Genomic DNA, 23,259 nt, shown 5'->3' with positions numbered 1-23,259 from the left:
GCAGTGGGACAAGGGGCGCCTGGGTGGCTCAGTTGGTTAAGCATCTGCCTTCAGCTCGGGTCGTGATCCCAGGGTCCTGGGATCGAGCCCCACATCGGGCTCCCTGCTCAGCAGGGGGCCTGCTTCTCCCCCTCCCTCTGCTCTGCTCATATTCTCTCTCTCTCTCTCTCTCTCTCTGTATCTCTGTGTCTCAAGTGAATAAATAAAAAAACCTTTTGAAAAAAAAAATCAGTGAGACAAGATGGTATAAGGCACACACCTGCAGATCAGCTGGAGGAGAGGGGAAAACAGAGAAAGGAATCTAGGCCAGGCCTGGATAAGAAATGCTCTCTTTGTCCAACTGGATCAGGGTTACCCCTAGTTTCTTATGGATGAGGACCTGCACATTGATATTAGAACATCATTGTACTCATGGCTGTTGTCAGTACTTCTGTCAAATCACCTGCATTTGGTTTTCTTTTCATAGTAAAGGACTAATCTTGCTCAAGTAATTATTTTATCATCTTTATAAAATCCTGGAGTAAAGAACCTTTCCAGGTATTGCTATGTTCCTACCTAGAGCCTGGAAGGACCCTACATGATTTTTGCTAGGTCAAGAGCCTAGCACCCAAAAGGTGTAAACCATGAAAGCACCTTATGTGCACGCGCGTGTGCGTGTGTGTGTGCACACACACGTAGATTTCTCCTGGGTATGCTGACTGCACATCACAAAATGTCTTCTGAACAGCAGGAATTTTAATTAAATCAGGAGCAATCTAATGTGGCCTAAATTGGCTTGCAACAAAAGGTGTTAAGAGGAACAGAAATTGTTCTGCAATGTGGATGTTTGTGAAAGGGATGGGCTCAACCTATTGATAACTGTAATGAAAAGTGATGTTGAAAATATGAAGCCTTACTGAAGAAGGTAGAAAGACTGAAAATGCTAATCTGTGATATTCTGATTAAACAAAGAAATTATTATAAACATTTACTCCTGAAACTGATTATATCTGAAGGCACAACAAATATTGGAAGCTGGTCCCTGATAACCCTGGAAGGAGGTAATGGAGGAAGATGAAGAAAGAGGAGTGTAAACCACTATTACTTGTATAACTGGAAAGGGAGGTGGACACGTATCCCAGTTTGGACAGAAAGAGTGATAAATATCATCCTCCTTTTTTCTTTCAAGCAGTAGAATTTACTAGACTAAGAAGGAATCAAAGGATGACCAAACAGAACTACAAAGGTCTAGCAAAAGGTTAAGAGTGTGAGAAATCTAAGGACACCAGCAACAGAGCTGCAATTGTGCACCATGGGATCTAGACCGGGCAGGAAAGAAAGCAAAGGATTGGAAAGGGGGGTGATGGGCCATGCAGCAAAGGAAAATGTGGGAGTATTGTGGTGTTGATGCGGTGAATAATCAGGAGCATTGAAAAGAAGGGAGTAAAGCCGGATGCAGGGGGATTTAGGTCATTGCGGGATACAGACATTTACATTTACATTCTTACCAGTGTAGAATTCCTGGCAGTAACCATGGGTGTAGGTGGTTGAAGGGGAGTAAGGGTCGTGGGGAGTCACAGAGACAAAGGAGCTTCAGAGATCTGGCTATTGGGTGGTTCATCTACATAGATGTTGCCCATGGCAATTGAAGGAATTGGGGTGGAGAGGAAAATAGCTTTGCAGTTGCCAAAATCTTCAGTGAAGAAGGGAAGAGGTCAGAAGTTAAGCAAATAAAGGCAATGAGAAGTAGTAAAAGTGATATGGATGAATGTAATTAGCCTCAAAGGAAGAGACTTTTATTTCCACGAGGATTAAAGAGTATTGGTCTGAAAGCAGCTAGGAGAACTTCCCCCAAGCTTGCATCCCCATGAGACCATGAAGTGTGGGAGAAAACTCAGGTTCCAGCCAAAGGAGAAATAGATGCCCTCTCAGGTCCAGCTGTTTTTTAGGTGAAGTGGTGTCCTCAGTGTGTCCCACACAGCAGTAGCTCCCCCAGATGTTACAGATGCACAACCAGATGGCATAAAATAATAGGTTCCATGACCAGGTACGTCTGAACTATACTTCATGATATACCTTCCTCTAAGAGAATCATGTTACAGATGAAAAAAATCCAGGAAATTCCATGGAGTGGCAATGTGGCTAATCCGAAAGTTTTTTATATTTATTTGACTACTGAATCATTGCCTTGGGGGGATATTTAGTCACATCTCATCAAAGAGGTGCCCTATGGCAAATGAGAAAAGCTGAAGTGAAGTAAGGAGGAAGAAAGAAGCTTCAGTGAACAAGTAAAGAGGTTGAATAAATAGAGGTAAAGTCAGCCTATCTGGTTTTGAATCCCAGCCCAGGCACTTCCCAGCTCTCCAACCCCAGGTAAAGGACTTGCTTTCTATGCCTCAGTTTATTTGTCGATAGGAGAAGAACATGAGGGTGGAGGAAGAGGAGCCCCACAGCACAGGGTGGTGGTAACAGCTAAACCAACCCAGGAAGGCTTAGAAAAATGCCTGCTGCAGGACAAGTGCCCCCCCAATGACCAGCTGTTCCTACTGCAGAGCTGATTTGCATTGAAAGGAGAGTTCCAAGTGAGAATACATTCCAAGCAGGGGGAGTTGCAGGAGGAGAGGAGAGTAATCCCAGCTCCAAAGGAAGAAGGTAGGAAAGGTACATCTCCGATAAACCTGAACTGGGTGGAAATGTGGATCCCAGGGGCACTTCCCCAGAAACTTCATTAAATACCTTACCTGCCCATATGTCTTGGGGTTGCAGTTTGAGCACTTCATGCCCCCTGCTGTGTGGGCTACAGAAGACAGAGGAAAGCTTTCTAGCCTACCGTGTTTATTATTTACATTTCCTCTAGGGTGAACTTTTCATTCATTTCCTTTGGCCATTTATATATCATGGTCTTCAATGGTTTATTATCCAAATGTAAATGCAGGTACTCCTCCCCAGTCTCCGTCTCTGCCTCTTCCCCTTTGCCTGACTCAGAGGAAAACCCGGAGCCACTTCCATTCAGATCACTTATGTCGGTGACCTTCTCATTAAGAATATTAAGAGGCATAATCAATTCACATTTTAATAAGGATAATGGGTGCGAAATACAGAGACCTTTCTGATCAGAGAATCTTCCTTGAGGCCTTACAACTATTTTCTTCCCTTTTCATTCAATATCTTTTCAAATTACTAACCCAAGACTTCAGTACTCTCTTTTTAGCTGACAGTTCTGAATCAGGAATATTGTACCGTGTCCACATCTCTGAAATCTAATAAGATAGAACGTGCTTTTCCTCTGTGAGAGTGGAGGAAAACAAGTAGAGGAGAATGCTCTAGGCCACCATTAAGGAGCCCTGTAGGAGATGACAGGGATATTAGCTTATTATTCAGGGCCCAGTCTGAGAAAGAATGGTGAACCAGATGGGACTGGAAAAGCCCAATTCAGACTTTGAAAAGATTCGCTGCTGTCACCTTACACCCATGCAAGACTTTACTCTTTACAGAACTCTGTCATCTTCCCAGTGATCACTCACAACCACCACCCCTATGGGCAGCTTCACATCATTTCTATATACGTGGGGCCACAATCTCTTGGGCTGCTTAACCTCTAGTGTGAACCAAACAAACAATCAATTAGGGTACATACAGGAGTGCTGGGGGAAAGAGGAGCAGCCTTCCCAGGCCTGCAAAGTTAGGGACGACTTTCCCAAGAATGTCTGTCTTAGTGAAAATTTAAATCTGAAGAAGAGTCAGCCAAGTGAAGGTGCAGGGGAAGATGGGCTTTTCCAGACAGGAAAGAGTATGTGTGAATGCTGGGAGGTGGGCAGAGCACGGTTCTGGAAGAACTGACGGATGTTCAGGATGACTGGAGGGCAGGATAGATGAAACTGAGGAAGGATGAGGGGCAGAGAATAAAGAATATTCCTTCTTAGAAGCATAGCCCACCCACATCCACCCAAAACAGTAAGCAAAGTAAGGGAGGCACGTTACTTATTCTTTCCTGCCCAGCTCTTTGGCCCACAGAGGTTGCTTGGGGACACACATGCTAAAATAGTGAACTAAGTCCCCAGCACTTGTTCCTTTGGGAAGCCTACATTTAAGAAGGTAAACCTCTAGCCTCTAAACCCCAAGGAAAGGGCTATTTGATGAAAACTTTGGGGCACAATGTTAGGTCACTCCCACATCTTCCAGAATTGGGTGATAATGGCGGGAATGTGATTCATAAGGAAAGTACTTAAGGATTAGGAAAGTGACCCTGAACCAGGGAATAGCTGGTAAAACAACAGCAACCAGCTTTAATGGGGCATGTGCTTGGTGACAGCACTTCCTCCCAGGTGTTTGACTTCTATTATCTCATTACTACCTTCTTGATGGTTCTATGAGCAAATGCTATTGCTGATGTTTTTGGAGTAATGTTGTTGGGGCCCAGAGCCGATGGCCAAGAGAGAATTCTCAAGACATCTTTGGTGCAAAAAGGTGATTGTATTAAAGTATGGGGATAGGACCCGTGGGCAGAAAAGCTACTGTCCCACGATTGTAAGGAACAACTGATTATATACTTTGGGGCTGGGGGAAGTAAAGATACAGAAAGTCCCTAAAGGATTTTCATATGCTAAAGAAGACTCACAGGATACCTGAGGCCTTGCTATTGTCAAGCGAAGGTTGTTTTTCCCTCTAGCAAGGCATTAACATTAAGACAGTTGGGAGCTCCCCAGAGGAATACTCTGCCTGACTCAAGTATTTGTCCGTGGGCTGCAGGTTATAAAGACATTTAATTTTATCTACATTTCCTTCTGCCTTTGATTCCCCCATCATTGCCATCTCTCTTTTACAGATAAGGAAACAAAGCTTTTGGAGTGAATAAGCAACTTTCTTATTTCTTCCATTCTCTTAGCTATAAAAGGTTGAGCCTCAGTTTGTACCCAAACTCATCTGAATCCAAAGCCCATTCTCTTAAATACCTTATCGAATAAAAATTGAAGGACGCAAAGGACGCATCTGCAGAGTGTCACAGTGGCTGCCTTCCTCAAAGCAGTTCTTTGGTTAAGGGTCTTAGAAGCAGTCTTTTGGTGGCTAAGAGTGAATTGGAAGATCCAGTGTTGAATGGACAGCAAAGGCAGTGGTCAGCATTCATCAATGGCCTGAACTAGGAGACAGATCAAAGAGGACATAAAGCGAGACTCGGGTCCAGCCTGGAAGTGAGTTAGAAGCAGTGCTCATAGTAAATTAGTCCAGGATAGACTGGTTTTGCTATGGTAGCAATCCCCAAATCCCAGTGGCTTAGCACAAAAAGCTTCATTTCTCACTTTTGTAAATTCAGCTACTGGCCCAGGTATCTATTCAGGGCAACCATTCTCCATTGGGTGACCTCAAACTCCAGGTTGCTGGAAATGCCACCATTTGGTGCAGCCTCCTTGGTTAATTCAGCAGGGAAGAGCAAGTCTGGATAATGACATATGGTCCTTTTAGGGCCCCCCACCTAGAAGTCATATCTTGCACTTCCATCTACGCAAAAGTAATCACATGGCCTCACTTAATTGCAAGGGAGCTGAGACATGCAGTACTCTATGCACTGGGAACGGGAAAACAATTGGACATTGATGTACACATGGACACACTTACCATGTGAGCCTCAAGAGAGTTCTCAATAACATGCCTCACTGTATAATAATTTACTAGAAATCCACAATTACCCTTCACTGAAAACTGCCTCACAACATCTACTGGGGGGTATTAGCTGATACAGTTGTATTCATTACACTGTCCCAAGGCTGTCACTTACTGGACATGGAGTCCTAAGTCCCCTGAGACAAGAGACATCATTCTGATTTTCCCAGAATTGGAACACAGATTTTAGGTGTCTCTCTATGCACCTTCAAAGTAAATCTTTTGCACTTAAGTGAGCTTAAGTGTATTGCTGGCCTTTCATGGCCTCCATATGGATAAATGTAAATAGTTGGCTCAGATTGACAGACTGGCAGGCACAGACATTGCTTGGGTAAATTAAATAGGGAGGGTCTGATTATTTTATTTACTTATTTTTTTAATTGAAGTGTAGTTGACATATACTATTATATTAGTTTCAGGTGTATAACATTGTGATTTGCCGTTTATACATGTTACAAAATGCCCACCACATAAGTGTAGTTATCATCTGTCACTAAACAAAGTTATTACAATATTATCGACTCTATTTCCTATGGTGTACTTTACATTCCTGTGACTTATTTATTTTATAACTGGAATTTTGCACCTCTTAATCCCCTTCACCTATTTTGCCCATCCTTTTGGCAACTACCAGTTCATTCTCTGTATTTATGAGTCTGTTTCTGTTTTGTTCTATTTATTCAGTTGTTTTGTTTTTTTAGATTCCACATATTAAGTAAAATCATATGGTATTTGTCTTTCTCTGTCTGACTTACTTCACTTAGCAAAATATCCTCTAGGTCCACCCATGTTGTGACAAATGGCAAGATTTTATTCCTTTTAAAGCCTAAGTAATGTTCCATTAGATAGATAGATGATAGATAGATGATAGATAGATAGATAGATAATAGATGATAGATGATAGATAGATGATAGATAGATAGATAGATAGATAGATAGATAGATAGATAGATAATCATATCTTATTTATCCATTCATCTATAGATGGACACTTGGCCATCTTCCATATCTTGAATATTGTAAATAAGGCTTCAATAAACATAGGGGTGCAGGTATCTTTTCAAGTTAGTGTTTTCATTTCATACCCTGTAGTGAAATTGCTAAATAGTGTGGTATTTATCTTTTTAATTTTTTGAGGAACCTCCATCCTGTTTTCCACAGTGGCTGCACCAATTTACATTCCCACCAACAGTGCAAGATGTTCCTTTTTCTCCACATCCTCACCAACACTTGTTATTTCTTGCCTTTTTGATATTAGCCATTCTGACAGGTGTGAAGTGATACCTCATTGTGGTTTTGATTTGCATTTTCCTAATGCTTAGTGATATTGAACATCTTTCCTTATGTTTGTTGGTCATCTGTATGTCTTCCTTGGGGGTCTGTTTATTTTAAAGAGTCATAAAAGAGTTAAATTAAGGATTTACCGTAAATAGACTGGCAACATTCTCTAGGATTGACTGAAATGCAAGCTTTAAGACCCTTCTTCTGGATCCCCTAATCTGAGAGTTAGGATTTAATCAGAATGTGTGGAAGTCCAAATATATCCCCCTGAAGAATCACTTCATACACATGAGCGGTTCTGTGTGTAGGCTGGTCTGGATGCATACCAGACACCCTATCATCTAGGGCAAATTCAACTCATTAATCTCAATAGTATACAATAGACACCAAGCTCACAGAGTGCAGAGCAGTTCTGTAAACTCAGGGAGATGGCCAGCAACCTCCAAAGGGACCCCGCTCAGCTGGAGGTACACACTTATGGATGCCTATGTCAAGCAGGACTTTTTTTTTTTTTTAATTTTATTTATTTATTTGACAGAGAGAGACACAGCAAGAGAGGGAACACAAACAGGGGGAGTGGGAGAGGGAGAAGCAGGCCTCCTACGGAGCAGGGAGCCCGATGCGGGGCTCGATCCCAGGACCCCAGGATCATGACCTGAGCCAAAGGCAGATGCTTAACGACTGAGCCACCCAGGCACCCCTCAAGCAGGACTTTTGCACTCACCAGCACACACTTGAATTCTAAGGGGCAAGAATCAAGTAGGAACCAGGGTTACATTTCAAACTTCAAAATTCTTCACTAAGCAAAATGGGGTTGGGTGCTGATAATCAAAATGCACAAAGTTCTTTTTTCTTTCTTTTTTTTTTTCCTTTAAAAATGCTTATGGTTGAGAATAAAAGAGAAAAGGTTATATCTTAAATCTTTTTAGTGACAATTGCTCACTTGCTATCAGAATACACTTAACTTCATCTGTCCTTTTGCCATGTCTTCTCAAGAGGAGTAATGCTGTTGTAATCATAATTCAATCACACCAGTTGAACACCATCTCATTGGAACGGGATGGAATTAAAGACAATCATCTCAAACAAAAGTTTAACAATTTCTTCTGCTTAAGGACCTGAGAAAAGTAGTATAGAAAGAGACAGGGATAATCAAAAATGGCAGAGGGTAAAATTTAAAGAACTTTACTTTCTTAAAAGACATAAAATTTGGGCTTCAAAGAGTTATAGACATAATATGTACATTTACAGAGGAAAATATATAACAAGTTTCTTTGTTACTGTTTTTTTAATGTTTTATTTGATATCTTATAGTAACATTTGCTCATTGTAGAAATTTTAGAAAATAAAGATAAGGAAAAAAGGAGAAAATTGAAATCAACCATGATCCTGCCACTCTGAGACATTCTCTGTTGATTCTACATTTGCATATGTCTGTCTTTATCTATCTACACACACACACAAACACACAATTCTTACAAATTGTATTGTCATTTTATACTCTTAACAATATATCTTCATGGTAAGCAATACTATTTATCCATATCCAGTTCTCCTCTACTTTCATGTTCATAAGATGACTTACTTCCCTATCCTCTGAGGTTGGATGTAGCCATTGACTTTGGCAATTAAGATGTGAGCTGAAGTGACATATGTCTCTTTGGGGTGGAAGTATTTAATTTCCAATAGAGACTGGCTGAACTTCTCTTCTCGTGCTGTGACACGAAGTTGCTATAAGATGGAAATAGCCTGAAATTCTAAGTCAACACATGGAGGAGAGCTGCCCTTGAGAGTCACCAGCTCAATGGGGTCTTTGTGTAAGACACTGAAAACTTTGGGGCTATTTGAGCAGCATAATGTAGTTTTATTCTGACCAATGCAATCTTTAGCATTGTTGGGACATTAAACATTCTAAAAAATCATTAAGAGACTGAACTACATTTCATCGTAATTTATTCAGCCAGTCTCTTATTATTGAATATTTAAATTACTTCTAATGTATAAGCAATATTATAAGGAACATATCATTAGTTAAATTTTTGCTCATATCCATGGTTATTTCCTTAAGGTGCAATCATAGATGGAAAAGTCAGTTCAAAAGATATATAATGATATATATAAAACCAAAATTTTTTAAAACATTAATAAATTAAATTAAAAAAATATATATATATAGCACCTAATCATCCTACAAAAAGATTGTTGACAGAACCATCAATGACATAAAGTATAGAAGATTTTTCTGTTTAATATAGATATTCTATCGTATCTTTTAAAGGTGAAAATGGCATCCTATAGTTTTGGGTTGTTTTTTTTAAGATTTATTTACTTATTTATTTATTTGAAAAAGAGAGAGAGTAGGGAGAGGGGCAGAGAGAGAGAATCTTGAAGCAGACTCCTTGCTGAGCAGGGAGCCCCACACGGGGCTCATCTCACTACCCACAAGATCATGACCTGAGCAGAAACCAAGAGTTGGATGCTCAACCAACTGAGCCTCCAGGTGCCCCAACACCCTATAGTTTGTAATTACATTTCTATGAGTTAAATGATTTTTCATAATTGTCTAGGTTATTTGTATTTCTCTTTTTGTGTTTGTCTTTTCATCATTTTCTGATTTCTTAAGATCCCTCCATTTGCTAAGTATATAATTATTGATAATATTAAAACAATGATACATTCATTAAAAATTAACCTTTGTCATATGTACTGTGCACCCTTTTTCCAGCTACTAATTTGGTTGGGAACGTTTCACTGCTATTTATATTTTTTAATGTACAGATGTGTTGAGAGTTTTGTTTCTCAGGTTATCAGATCTATTAATATTTTCCTTTATGGTTTTTGCCTCTAGCAACATGTCATAACTATCTTCTTCATCCCCCACATAGAAATACATATTTTTCTAGTACTTTATGATTTTGTTTTTATACTTAAATCTTTGATCCATATGGTATATAAGTTGTATATGGCATAAAATTCAGATCTATTTTTTCCCACAGATGGCTGGTTTTCCTAACAATGCTTACTGAATAATTCCTCCTTTCCCTACAAATTTTAAATGCCATGTGTATCCATATACCGAGTTCTCAAAAATACTTGAGGCTGGACCTGTATTCCGTCCTACTGACCAATCTGTCTACATCCAAATTGGTACCAGGTTGCTTTTTTTTTTTTCAGAATTTTCAAGTTTGTTTTAATGTGTATTTTATATTAGAATAGGAACACATAGTTTAGAACTGATTTTAGCTTTTTCTCCAGGCTGCTTTAATTATTTTATCTTTATATTCTTCAATATCTCGTATCATATATTGCTATTATGTTTTGGCATTTTCTTGCCTATTTTTAAGTTTTTATTTTTTAAGATGAACTTTAAAAAATTTCAATGGGCTTTTCATTTTTTCCAGGAACTTTATTTGCGTTTTATTTAATGTCTTTTCCTTCACTAATTCACTCAACAAATACTTTTTTGTCACTTACTATGAGCCAGGAATCATTCTAGGGATTGGGGAAGCAACAGAGGACAAATAGAATTATGAAGCTTAGATTTGAAGGACAGAAGAGAAAAACAATGAACAAGATAAATAAGTACAACTGAGCTTGTTAAATAATAAGAGATAAATGGAAAAAATAAAGGAGGGAAGGAGATGTGAAATATCATTGTTGGTGGTCTTCAATCAAGTTCTCCTTGAAGCAGATGCCAAGAGAATCCACATCCAATGGGTGAGAGATTCATCGGAAGAGAAGCCTGTGAAGGATAAGAGATCAGAATAAGGCAGAAGCACCTTCAGACACCGATGGAAGTGTGACATCCACAAAAAGAGAAAGGAGAAATGGAGGTGGGGTGGGTAAAGAGGACTTCGCGAGAGACTGCTGTGCAGCTCTGAGAAACTCTCAGCCGGGCTGTTGGAGAGCCTTGGTGGGTGTAAGCAGTGCGCGATAGACAAGGAATTGGTCTGCAGAAATAGTCTTGCTGCATAATAGTACCCCACCATGCTCGCTCATTGGATGGGAGCAGCCAGGGGCGTGGCCTTTCCAAGTGAATTGTACTAGAGCCAAAGGTGCGGCAGATGCAGGCACCAGGTTCTAAAGAGTTGAGAAAGAGGTGTCTGGCGACCCTCCATCGTCACCACAATGGGGGAAAGTGGTAACAATTTTAATGGGCCAGTTTTTCTTTTTAAAGATTTTATTTATTTATTTGAGAGAGAGCGTGAGCATGGAGGGTAGGGGCAGAGGGAGAAGCAGGCTCCCCGCTGAGCAGGGAGCCCAATGTGGGGCTGGATACCAGGACCATGGGATTGTGACCTGAGCCACCCAGGCGCCCCTGCTGGGCCAGTCTTAAAGTTTAGTGCATACATCTTGTACATTTTTTATTGATCCACAACTATTCTATAATTTTGGTTGAGATTGTAGATGAGGTGGGGTTCTTTTTCAAGTCATTTGAAAATTAACTATTGCCAGTCTTCAGGAAACCTAAATTGTGGCTATTTATTTTATAATCTGCCACCAACCGAATTCTTATTAATTTAGTTCTTACCTTGAGGGGCATCTCGGTGGCTCAGTTGGTTAAGCGTCTGCCTTCAGCTGGAGTCATGATCTTAGGGTCCTGGGATGGAGCCCGCATCCTGCTCCCTGCTCAGCAGGGAAAGCGTGCTTCTCCCTCTCCCTCTGCTGCTCCCCTGCTTGTGCTCTCTTGCTCATTCACTCTCTCTCTCAAATAAATAAAATCTTAAAAAAAAAAATAATTTAGTTATTAAGCTGAGATTCTATATTGTTAAGAACATTACAAATAGTTTTGACTCTGCAGAAAATTATTCTTCATTTATTTTCCTTATTCTATTACCAAATCAAGGTTGAAATATAGTGATGATAGTTGATACATTCACTTTCAGGAAAATCTCCCCTTAAGTTTTACAGTTAAGAATTAGGCAAAAAAAAAAAAAAGAATTAGGCTGGATGTTCTATGCCAAGACATGTGGGGGAAAAAAAAAAAACAACCTAGATCAATTTTCCTAAGAAAACCTAAATTATCAAAATTAACTTGGGAAATTGATCTAGGAACATTGTCTTCACTTGTCTTTCTATATAATTGTAAATAATATACTCTTATACACTTTCTGCCCCTCCCTATCTGTGATCGTATTTTTCATCATTCTTACTGTTTGTGGTTGTGTTTTTACTTATTCTTTTTTTCACCAGACATCAAGAAGTTTCCTTCTTTTATAGGTCTTTTCAAAGAACCAGTTCTTGAAGTATCTATCATTTCTGCAGCTTTTTCTTTCCTAATTTATCAATTTCTGCTTTTATCTTCAGCATTTCTTGATTTGTTCTTTCCTTAATTTAATTTGATTTTCAAAGGATTTTAAGGGAGAAAAAGTGAGATATGTTTGTGTCTTTTAGAGCCACCGAGATGCCCCTCAAGCTAAGAACTAACTATGTGCATGGAGAAGCAGTTTCCACATCAGTAAGATGAGGCTCACACTAACCTCATAGGGTTAGTGTGAAGATTATTTGAGTTAATATTTTGTAAAGCTTTTGAAACAGGGCTTGGCTCACAGTAACTGCTATGTAATACAGGAATAAATTACATTTATGCAATGCTTTATCTTTTACAAAGCACTTTCACATTAATTTTCTCCATCAGTTATCATGAAAACCCCATGAGGCAAACAATTCTCATCCCTACTTTGTATTTGACAAAACTATAACTCCAACAAATCGACTTCCATGACATCACCAGTTAGTGAATGGAAGAGCCAGAGCTTATAATTCCATAATCAGTGAGTGGCTTAAAGCTGTTTTGTTTGGGGAATTTGGGTGGACACAGGGAAGTCCATGTTTTAGGCACTGGCAACAGTTGTAAATTTTGAGCCCTTCAACTGGATGGCAAGTTACCCAAGACTGGGACCAGTAGTCAAGGGTCAACTGTCAAGAAGAGCTTTGGGTTCTGGGCCTCTGGACAAGGGTGGCCAGCAGCAGCAGGTAGAAGCCAAATGAGACCGGATCTAGGAGCAGGAGATGTGTCTAATCCTGGTCCTGCCTGGTCTTACTCCATGAGCATGAACAAGGTACTTTGTTCTGCTTTGTGTCAATTTTCTCAAATATTAAGTAGGGAAAATGAAATCTGCCCGGCTTGCATCATAATGTCACTATAGGGCTCAAAATATGCAGATGGGAGTAAAAGATTTTGAAAGCTTATTAAGTTTTCGACATACGCAAGATTCTGTGCATGTTAGAGGTATCTACTCTACTATTTTCTTTGCTTACACACTGGGGAGTGAAAAGCAGATGTGGAAGCAGCTTCCAGACAACATGCCTGCCCCCAAATTCCTAAGCCCAGAAAACTTCTTCCAACTCTTACTCACACCAAGAGCATCATTATCTTTGCGCTGGATGAAAAGATACCTACCATATTTCTGAACAGAAATCTAATTTCCAAGTGGCTTCTCCTGGACTGTGAACTGTAGGTAACAGAACACAACAGAATTTTCTACAGGCACTGTTTTCCATGGCATGCCCAAAACCAAGCAGGAAAGAGAGGGAACCCAAAAAATCCCCTTGGCATTTAGCTCTTCCTTACGTTGTAAGAGTGTGGGCCACCTGGGGAAAATAATCATATTAGGAGGGAAGGAGACAGATCCAATTCTGGGTTATATTAACAGAACTGTGTCTATAACTATATATTTCTCCTGATTCTAAGAATCGTCCACTGAAATCTTTTGACATTTAATTCATTATATTTAGGTTTATTTTTTTCCAACAAGAACTGAATCTATTAAGTATGTAGTTTTTTCTTGATGAATAGGTACTTTTGATTTTCCTAAAGTTTACAGGATGGGAATTGGAAAGAGTTGTGCAAATCACTACAAGATGGGCAGGTGAGTGTGGGTGGCTGCTAGTCTTCCGTTCCAAATAGAATCCCATTAAAGCTCAACAAAGGGGATGTGAAAAGCTAGATTTTAGAGTTCTTCCTCCCTCTGCAAATGAGAGAATTGTTTTTTGGGGAGCTGACAGGCTTTATCCTTCATGAGTTTCATTCCTCCCTTGGTGTGTGGGGGGGGGGCAGGGCGGGGAGAGGGGGAGAGCAGGGGATAAGGAAGGAGGGGAAAAGGAAAGGGAGAGACAAATAAATCAATGTCCAAAGTATGTGCAGGAAAAGACCCAGGCCAGACTCACCATTTGAGGAGAGGGCAACAATTGTCTATAGCCACCCCTGGATGCCATTGATGCCCCACTGAAGCTAGGAAGAGCCCCTAGTGCAAAAGAACTGTCTCCTGAAAGCTCTTGTGAACTTAGGCTGCTCTTATTCAAATTTAGTTTATGTCCCTAATGGGGAAGATTATTGTCAGGTCTGGCTGCTCTGTCCTTGTCAGACCACACAGCAGCAGTGCAGGGTTGAAGGCCAGCAAGGAGTGGAAAGGAGTTAGTAATGTTGGATGTTGCTAGGTATTCAAAACCTGTTTGTGATGACACCCCCCGCCCCCTCCACACACACTATCGCCTTTAACCTACTAGAAAATTCCAAGAGTGCCAGACATTTGCATGTTTTGTTCACTGTTCTATCCCCAATGCCTTGCACATAGCAAGTACACAATAAATATTTGTGAAATGAATGAATGAATCTTTACAACTCAAATGGGAGCGGAATAATCGTCAATCTTGTTCTAAGATGAGGAAGCTAAGGTTCAGAGATGTTAAGGAGTAGACAAGCTAGGATTCAAAGCCAGGTGTGTCTTGACTCCACAGCTGATGTCTTTCAGGACACAATGCTGTCCTCAGGTAACAAACTGGAATGTCTGCAGAGGAAAGGATGGACAGAGAACTAGAAATCACATTCTATGAATCACTGAGGAGCTGAAGCATTTATTTGAGGGAAGGAACACCTCAAACTAACAAGCTCTGGAGAGTCCCTTGCCTTTTTTGGGCTTCTCTTCATCACCAGTGAGATGAAGGGGTTAGACTAGACCAGAGTGTAAGTAATCAACACATGTGGCACCATTCTCCGCTTCAGCTCCTATAGCAGACATTAATCATTGATCACACCATTCTTTCCCAATGAACTTGGATGCAACTTCATAAATATTCTTGACAGCACTCTATGCAACCCTACCCACTGATTAAAGTTGGCATGCATGAGAAAGGCTCTTTGACTTCTCTTGACTGGATAATCTCTGATGTCCCTCAAATTTATTTCTATCCATCAATTCATCACTGTTTCTATCTTGCTGTGTATATTGCTCAGCACACTGAGACATCATGAACAATGAAAGCTTCCAATCTTCCCTGAAAGAAGTAGCATAAAAACCAGGTAGCCTCAAGACTCTGGGTTTATCCTTATATAGTCCTCTATTCAAATTACTTTCCAGATAGAAAAAAAAGTGTTTTAACTACAAATCATCTAAATATTGTTGATAAAAAGATTCCCTTTTCAAAAACTAAGACAACACCTATTACAAAGACTGTATTCCAAGAGCTAGCTAAATTAAAGTACAAAGTTGGGACAGATTTTATAGTTAAAGTATTGGCTTCATGGATTGGCTTGTAGTCAACATTTTCTTGAGTTACACATATAGTGAAGATTGCCATGAAATAAGATGACACGTTGAAAATAACATTATCTGAGCAGTATCACATCTGGATTTTAGCCAAGCTCAACGAATATAACATAAAGTTGTTGGTAGCCTCACACCTGGGTATCTGGCTTTTAATGGTTTAAGAAGAGCAAAAGAGGGCGCCTGGGTGGCTCAGTTGGTTGAGCGGCTGCCTTCGGCTCAGGCCATGATCCTGGAGTCCCTGGATCGAGTCCCGCATTGGGCTCCCTGCTCGGCAGGGAGTCTGCTTCTCCCTCTGACCCTCCCCCCTCTCATGTGCTCTCTCTCATTCTCTCTCTCAAATAAATAAATAAAATCTTTAAAAAAAAAAAAAAGAACACAAATAACCTTCAGTACCTGATAAGGTATTCCACCAATACCATAAAAGTATAAAACTTAAATTCAGTGTTTAAAAATTCTAACATTTGTTGTTCTACCAGGGTACTGGTTGCAAACAGCAGAAGTCAACTCTAATTGATGTAGATAGGAAGGGAATTATAAGAGGGTATTGAGACATTCAAGGAATGGATCTGAATGCTGGAGAACCAGGCTCAGAAAATAAAAAGTACAGCCAGGATCCTGCCCTATCACCACAGGCCACATGCACCCACCTCCCACCATGACGCTGGACTCAGTTGCCCTGGGCACTCACCACTGCACCAAAAACTCCTGATTTCAGCATAGCTGCTGTGCATAATGTCTAACCATCCCTGTCTCTTTTATTATTTCCTCATGAATGAAAGTCTTAGGCAGAAGCTTCAGATTAATGACACTCACCTTTTGGTCCAGTATCCAGCCATTAATGCAGGGGAGGGGAGAGAAAATACCTGCCTCCTCCTTAGGCTTCTGCTCAGTTGGGAAAGAGTTCAGGAGGTGGGCAACAAAAATGACTACCTCATGACACCTGTTAAAATAAAATGCCCAATTAATTACAAAATGAATTTCATGTCAACATGTGAAATGCCCCAGTAACAAATAACTATAAGTTACTGAGTGGCTACTTTCAGCAACACACTGGGTACTAGATATAATCCCCTTCATGTCATTTAATTCCTCATAACACCCCTAATGAAACAGATATTTTTATCCCCATGTCAGGGGTGAGGAAAGAGAATTCACCTAGGGTCACACAGCTAGTAAGCACCAAAGGCAGAATTCAAAGGAAGACCTTTCTGAAGCTAACCTACTGGTTCTAACCACTAAACTGTACTGCCTTTCCGTGAACACTGCCATGGTGGTCTGGATCAGGGCTTGCCCTTACCAGGTATACAATAAATGTTTTGGCACTTCCTTTCAGCAGACATTCATTAAGTGAGTACTTACTATATAGAAGCCACCATCATGAAGCAGATACAAGAGTGTGTAAAGCTTATGTCAATTTCTAACTACAATATGGAGGATAATGAGATACTTGCGAGAAACAAATATAAGATAAGTCAAGCCCTGCATATCTCTTGAGGACAAGGATTGTGTCTTTCCTGCTCACATGATATCCTCAGTACCTCAGAGTGCTTGGCCCATAGCGGGCTCCCAGTAAATATTTAATGAAGGGCTTAAAAATAACTAATATTTATGAAGCACTTACCATGAGCCAAGCACTTTGTCAAGCCCTCAAGAGATAACTACTATTATTATCTCCATATGAGCATGGTGGCTGAGAGGTACTTTGCCTAGGATCACACGCAAGTAAGGGGCATAGTTAGTGTACAAACCCACGTAGCCTGTACCTTAAGGGTGCTTACACTCTTAAGGGGTTAAGAGTTTCATTTTGAGGTTGACTTTGCTCCAAGGAGCATGCTGCCTACAGGTCTTCACATTTGTACAGCACAACATCCACAGCAAGAGAGGGCATCCTTTTCAGTAGCTCTGTCTTAAGAGACAAGAAACATCTTTCCCAGAATTCCCTGGCAGACTCCCCTCTCTGCATCTAATTGGTTGGAATTGGTCATATGCCCATTCCTCAACTGATCCCTATAGCCAAAGTAAAGGGTGAGTTGATAGACTTTGGCCGAAGTGGCCCATCTAGCTAGATCTAGGAGTGGAGGACCCTGCCTTTTTTTTAAAATAAAGATTTTATTTATTTATTTATTTGAGAGAGTGAGAGAGAGCATGAGAGGGGGGAGGGTCAGAGGGGAGAAGCAGGCTCCCTGCTGAGCAGGGAGCCCTATGTGGGACTTGATCCTGGGACTCCAAGATCATGACCTGAGCTGAAGGCAGTTGCTTAACCAACTGAGCCACCCAGGCGCCCTGGAGGACCCTACCTTAATAAGACCAAGCCCTGCATCTGGAGGGCTTCCCCTGGAGCAGGTAGCTATTGGGAGATGGGTAGATACCTGAAAGTAAATTAAGGTAGTCTCAGGAAGGGGTAATGGACCAGGTAGATGCCCTTAGGCAACTATATCCCCTATAACACCTCCTCTTTAAAATTCCACAATGGCTCCCTGCAAATGTCAGAACAATGTCCAAATGCCTTGGCAAGGCATACAACTTCCTTCATTCACCATTTGCTTTCAACCTGCCTTTCTAGGCTTGCCTCCAGCCACTGCATATTCCATAGCCTCTCCTCCTAGAACTGTATACACTTCTCTAAAAACTTATCTCACCTCATCCCCTTGCCTTTGCCTATGCCACTGGGTGCTTGGGAGGCTTTTCAACACTCAGTAAAAATGGCGGCTCTGACAAGAACCCATCTTTCTGCATTACTGCCTTCCCCAATCCCATCAGTGAGGTGTTGCCAGAGATGCAATTCCCAAGTATATCCATCATGGGGCGCTGTGAGACTGTCTGCACAGGTCGGCCTTTATCCCTGCTCTTAACCCCGGGGCCAGGCCCAGAGCCTGGAAAGTAAGTGGCTTGAGTCTGAAGATAAGGAGTGAATGAATCTTGATGGACAATACTCTCTCAGGGTCCCAGCTTCTCCTTCCCAACCCTTATCACAATCGAAATTACTTATTCATTGATGTAATCATTCGTTTGGTGTCTATTTCCCTATAAAAATGTAAGCTCTGTGGGGGCCAGGACCATGTCTCCTGTTCACCTTGGCACCTATCACAGAGTCTGACACATTGCAAGGGTTTAATAAATACCTGTTGAATGAATATAACATCTAGGGCTTAAAGCTGCCTGAAAACTGCACGCACTATTTTTTTCCCATCATATCTATTTCCTTCATCAAGGAAATAATATTGCTCATAGGAACAGAGAAGAAACCTAGGCTTTATTCCAGACATCTTTTCACAGCTTTGGTTGCTGGGAAGAGGCAAAACCCCCAAGTCACGTGATTTTGCATTTAGAATATTAATTTTCCCTGGGTCATGCAGAAACAGCGATACTTTCTTTAATGAAATGCTTTTGTACTAATTTCTATTTGTATGCAAAAGACGTCATCAGTTTAACACATGGATAGACGCTCCCCCACCAGCACACCCATATCTGCATAGAAGGGGAAAGGTTTCTGATTTATTACACATAAACAAAATGAATAAGATAACATTTTATTAGTTAGAAACCATTATAAAAACAGCAATAAAATGAGGCAGTACAAGTGGAAGACGCCCTTATCAATAAATCCTCGGAAGTTTAGGACCCTGGTGCATGTTGTAATAATAAAAAAAGATAATTAAAAGGATCAAACTGCAGAACTGTATCATTTTATCAAGAAGCAGCCCTTATGACAACAGGAAACACGGCAATGATGGTCTGTGAATCTCTAACCTTTGTGAAAGACAGGTGTTTGAAATTCAAGTTGTTTTAGCTAAGGTGAGAAGAATCCATTTCTAGGTTGTGTCATATCGAAACATGCAAATTCAGGCAAGAAATGGCTCTCCTTTAAAATCAGTATCTTTTTTAAGTCTTGTTTCTGATGAGCAGTAAATGGCTTTATTAAATTAGCCATGTCCGTCCTATCAATTATAGTTGATATTATAACTAAGAGATGTAGATGAGAAAGACAGTTTGGTTACTTTTTCTACAAGAGACTCGGTTTTTCTTCCCTTGACTAAGAATCTTCATTTCATCCTAGAAAATCCTTATGACACATTGCAAATACTTTTTATATAAAAGCATCACAGAGAAACACTGAGACTTCAGAGGTTTTTCATTTCCCAGAGAGCCACAGTCAGTTTTTAGAAAGTAAATTGTGTCCTCTACCCTTTCCCTCCCTCCAGGTCAATGCTTCCCCTCCCCCACCCGGGTCAGTTTAATATGAGTCACTGCCTGGGCTTTGTTCTATGGAATAACATTTTCTCCTGGGAGTTGGTTCATGCAAAACACTCCCCGCTGAGAGAGTGGAAATTTACCCATAAGACATTCTTCCAGCAGCAAGACCCTGGAGGAAACCTGATCAGAATGTTTAAAGACTTGACTAGCTCCTTCTCCTTAACTCCCCGCAAATGTCTCAGAGAAAAAAACATAATAAACCATTTATTTAAGGTTTATAATACCTGGTGACAACAGACACAATGAGATATGGTCTAATTTAGAAAGAAAACTGAAAATGAGTAGATTATTTCTGATATCTCTTCTGCTGCTCTGTCTTTCACGACGATTTCTGTTCTCTCTTCTTTCTCATTTTGGTTTATAGCCACTCTGCCGTCGTCCGATTGATCAATGCATCAACTTTTTTTTAAAATAACTGCCAGATACTCAATAAGTTATGTTAAGCCAAGTAGCTATTATTTTGCAACATTTTTATAAACTCAGATGTATTTTCTGTAGTGCAAGTGACATTGATTTACTACTAAAATAATACATGCATTCATAAATGGTGTAAATCACAAGTGTTAAAAACAAAGACAACAGGTCCAAAATGGAGTCACTCATGCTAAGTCCCATGTAACCAAACTGAAAGATAACTTAATTACAGTTTTAGCCTCTCCCAGAAATGGAATCTTAAACCAGTCAATCAGGAAGTGCCTAATCAGCATAGTTAGGAAATCTGCCTGATAGACCCCTACCACCCCCTAAAGGAAAGTGACCTTGCTATAACCAATCTGTTTTTTTCTCTAGCGTAACTTCCTTGTGTCTGCTCCCTTCTGCCTATGAAAGTCTTTCATTCTATATGTCTGCCTGAAGCTCCTTTCTATCTGCTAGATTGGTCCTACCCAATTCATGAATCATGGAATAAAGCCAATAAAATCTTTAAAATTTACTCAGTTGAATTTTGTTTTTTAACACAAGAAAGCTTGGTTGTGATTTCTATACAAAAAAATCTTGAATCAAGCTTCGTAATATGCACACACAAATATATATAATGTAATTAATAATATAATGTAGTATCTATTATTCATATATACGTATAAATGTACATATATACATTTTTTTTTTAAAGGAGTAAAGTTAATGACCATGGAAGATGTGGAAAGTAAACCAGCTCAAGAACTTTGCTTCTCCCTCACCAACATTTGCCAAATTATTATGCTAAAAGTGGGAAGGAATATAACATTTCACCCCAGGCAGCTCACATTTTAGGGAGGGAGTAGGCAGAACTGGCAAAAACTGGCTGATGAACTGTCACCTGTTTGATGGCCAAGGGGCAAGCAGAGGCTTGATGGTCCCTGGGCTAGACATTTTGTCATCTTTTCTCTTTATTGAGAACATTGTTATCTAGATTTTCAAAAGTGCACTTAGAATGCACTTTACTAAATAGTATGTAGAGTTGCACAATGTATGCCTGTGTAAGAACCCTGTTAAAAATTTCAAAGTTTGCAAACTGAAAGAATAAGTGAGTGGCTCATTTAATTTATTTTAATCAGTTATATCAGGAAAATGCAATTCTATTGAAGGGAAACCTTTGCAGAAGCAGAGAGCAATTATGTTTTGCGCACAGAGTACTCTTTTTTAAAAAAGACCATGTGTGCAGCATAAAAAAAAGCTTAGTAATGTCAATCATCTTGATTTCAAATTCCTTCAGTGCAGTCCTTAAACAGTGCAGAAATTATAGAAAGCAGAAGCTATTTCTCTCAAGATTTTGTGCAGCTGTTTTCTGCACTTCTTGAATATTCTTGGTAAAAATGTGTTTCTGAATGTATCTGCTTGTAAAAGTAAAAATTACTGCAGTGATGCCCTTCACCTTGTTTTAAATAGATATTCTTATACCATGTCTTAAAGAGAATAACTCACCACAGTCCCCTTGAGTGAGCTAAACCTTCACTAACTTTAAGTAATGGGATTCCCCCTAATAATTAACATCACATTATGCAAAAGAGTAGCTTAAAATTTGAGAAATAAGGGCACCTGAGTGGCTTAGTTGAGGGTCTGACTCTTGGTTTTGGCTCAGGTCATGATCTCATAGGTCATGGGACTGAGCCCATGTTGGGTTCCATGCTCAGTGGGGAGTCTGCTTGAGAATCTTTCCCTCTTCCTCGCCTCCTCCCCCCCGCCTCCCACCCACTGCATGTGCTCTCTCTCAAATAAATAAATAAATCTTTTTAAAAAGTTGAGAAAATGATGACAATGGTACAAAATGGCAGTCTATTTTAATGGAGTTTGTTAAATTGTTGAAGATATTGGTGGAAGGCAGGTGAGAAATTTTTTCAGTGAGTACCACACTTCCAAAGAGACAGCCAATGCCATCCCTAGAGAGAGCAGAGATCTCTGCTTTCACGGATTTGAGCAGCTTTAAAATAAAGTAAGTTCATTTTGCAAGTAAAAACAATCATGTTTCCTTCCCATCTAATGCAAGTAAATCAACTTTGAGCTCATTATTGAGTTGAAATCTCATAAGATATGGTGACTTATAACCTGTCCAGATATGATTAACAAAGACCTTTGATTAAAAATGGGAATATAGATGGTTTGTGACAGGTAAATCCCTCAAGTTTGGTGTGCAAGTTTCCATTGTTTCATACATTCTTAGATTCAGGTCATTTTCTGGTCTGTAACATGGGAACTTGTGTAGATTTCATTATTATTAGAAAGTCAACCACCAGGTAGAAACTTTGAACAAATACTTCCAGTCTCCTGGAAGAAATGAATAACCTAAAAGTACAGTGTCAGTTTCACAACACTGGCAGCCCCTAGCTTAGAAATGGGCTGCACTCCAAAAGTTCACTGGGAAGCCAATGGTTTTAGCATTCAGAATGCATTTTCCTATAGATCAGTTTCATCTATTGTGGCTGGTTTCCTAAGTTAGCAAAAAGTCTGATTTAACTCATAATGAATCAGGAGGAGGTGTTAATACTAAAGTAGCATTGTTTTAAATATATTGTTTGACTGCTTATGATACTGTAATTGGAGAGAAATAAATTTTAATTTTTAAGCCAGATTAGTGAGTTGATATCCCCTCCCTGCTCCCCTAAAAGAGGGACAAATTACTGAGTTTTAGGAAGGTACAACAAATGCACCTGGATAGGAAGAATTTGTTAACTCTTAGCAATTCTATAATTGTAAGACAGGCATTTTTTTTTTCTGTTATTCATTCCTCATTTATTTTGACTCAGATAATAAAATGAGTATATATCTCACTACTCATTAACTATGTGACCTTGGACAATTTATTTACTCTCTCTGTGCCACTCAGTTTTTATGAAAATGGATGAGATAATTTTTCTTTGGTACACATTTACTCTTTGCCTCAACCAGTTTTTACTCCTCCTCTTCAAGTCATACCCCTGGTTTTCACTGGGAAATTCCCTCCCCACCCAACTCACATCCAGATGGTGTGAATGGGGCTCTGTCCCCATCTTTAGAGTGGAGCACATGACCTAGGCCTGCCAATCAGAGCTGGCTTCAGGGATCACTTCAGGGTGACTGCTTC

The 23,259-nt window shown here is 40.0% G+C and overlaps 1 long non-coding RNA gene across 1 annotated transcript in view; it reads right to left on the bottom strand.

The window, feature by feature from the left end:
- Positions 1–10,000: 10,000 nt before the first annotated feature.
- The window catches only part of LOC145720367 (uncharacterized), a 93,382-nt gene continuing 80,123 nt past the window's right edge, over positions 10,001–23,259 (bottom strand). Inside the window, exons 3-7 of the long non-coding RNA XR_014143284.1 lie at positions 16,281–16,407; positions 14,541–14,708; positions 13,322–13,512; positions 11,450–11,640; positions 10,001–10,660 (exon numbers count right to left, since the gene is read on the bottom strand). This is a non-coding gene — a long non-coding RNA (uncharacterized LOC145720367). The remainder of the gene's footprint in view (positions 10,661–11,449; positions 11,641–13,321; positions 13,513–14,540; positions 14,709–16,280; positions 16,408–23,259) is intronic.

Source organism: Leptonychotes weddellii, chromosome 2, assembly GCF_054177405.1.
Source record: "Leptonychotes weddellii isolate Sample4059 chromosome 2, ASM5417740v2, whole genome shotgun sequence".
Lineage (NCBI taxonomy): Eukaryota > Metazoa > Chordata > Mammalia > Carnivora > Phocidae > Leptonychotes > Leptonychotes weddellii.
Note: the sequence above shows the minus strand (reverse complement) of the source record. Positions and strands in the feature narration are given on the sequence as shown.